This window comes from Corvus brachyrhynchos, unplaced genomic scaffold (genome assembly GCF_000691975.1).
Source record: "Corvus brachyrhynchos isolate BGI_N302 unplaced genomic scaffold, ASM69197v1 scaffold47, whole genome shotgun sequence".
Lineage (NCBI taxonomy): Eukaryota > Metazoa > Chordata > Aves > Passeriformes > Corvidae > Corvus > Corvus brachyrhynchos.
Genome location: NW_008239292.1, coordinates 379,449 through 380,836, shown reverse-complemented (window position 1 = coordinate 380,836; position 1,388 = coordinate 379,449). Strand labels below are relative to the sequence as shown.

The 1,388-nt window shown below is 52.8% G+C and overlaps 1 protein-coding gene across 1 annotated transcript in view; it reads right to left on the bottom strand.

Annotated features, from left to right (window-relative positions):
- The window catches only part of LOC103619911 (RING finger protein 113A), a 24,273-nt gene that overhangs the window by 7,326 nt on the left and 15,559 nt on the right, over positions 1-1,388 (bottom strand). The window lies entirely within an intron of this gene.

Here is a 1,388-nt window from a genome sequence, read left to right as displayed (position 1 = left end):
GGGTTCTCCGGTGCCCGCTCGCCTCCCGCGGGCCCGGCGGGTTTCCACGGCAACGGGGACGCCGCTGGGTTCCTGCGACCCCCGGCCCCGTGTGGAACCGCGGGAGCCCCGGCACCGCCCGCTGCCCTGCGTGGGGGCGAGCGTGGCACGTGTGTGTGTGTACATGTGTGTGTGTGCGTGTGCATGTGTGTGTGTGTGTGTGTGTGTACATGTCCGTGTGTGTGTGTGTGTGTGTGTGTCTGTGTGTGTACATGTGTGTGTGTACATGTGTGTGTGTGTGTGTACATGTGTGTGTGTGCGTGTACATGTGTGTGTGTGTACATGTCCGTGTGTGTCTGTGTGTGTGTCTCTGTGTGTGTGTGTGTGTGTGTGTGTACATGTGTGTGTGTACATGTGTGTGTCCGTGTGTGTGTCCGTGTGTGTCTGTGTGTGTCCATGTGTCCATGTGTGTGTCCATGTGTGTCTGTGTGTGTCCATGTGTCCGTGTGTGTCCGTGTGTGTGTCCGTGTGTGTCCATGTGTGAGCCCAGGCACAAGGGACAGTGCAGTTCCACCATCAGAGAAAAGTCTGCTCTCCCATGAGGTTACTGCTACCCGGTGATGAACACTCCTATTGCTAAAAGTCTAACAGGATAATTAATAAGCTAACAAACAAGCTGATTCTGTGCAATAGGATTGGTAGCAGTTGGGAGGATGGAGAGGCCTTTCTGAACACAAGCATTTTTCCAAGATTTTTAAGGTTTTCACTATGTGTTAAGACAATGATAAGCAGTGATTGTTGTGGGCTCTGTGCTTGTTTGCTTCCCACGCACCTGCCCTTGTTTTGGGACAGCCCTTGGATGCTCTTCTCTTCCCATGCCCTGGTGGAGCCCAGCTTTGCAGCCCTCTGGTCTCTGCTGCCTGCTGGGTGTGGCCATCCCACCGTGGGCTCTGGATCACAAGTGGAATTCCTCGTTTACTTGAGCTTGGTGGCAGCAAGCCTCTTCAGCACAGATGCTGTTTGGGCAGTGCAGAGTGACAGAGGTGGTAAATCACATCACTGCTATCTCCTTGTCCAGTAAGCACTCCCATAAATTCCTTAATTGTGTTTTTTGTACAGGGAATTACAGACAAACTGTAATTTTGACACAGAGCACCTGTCTCTGCCGCTGGGCTCAGGCTTTGGGCCACCTCCAGCCAGTGTTTGGCTCTTTCCAGCGGCACCACGCTGTGTTCAGGAGCCAAACAAGAATATTTGTTCCTGCATCATCACTTTCAAAGGTATTCCCATCACTCCACTGGGTATTTCCCTCCATTGGAGGGCTTTGGGGCTTTAAGGTAAAGTTCTCAGAGCTACAAGTTCCTGCTGTGTCTCTCCTGGCTCCTGGCCAGTCCTGCTTACTTGGCTGG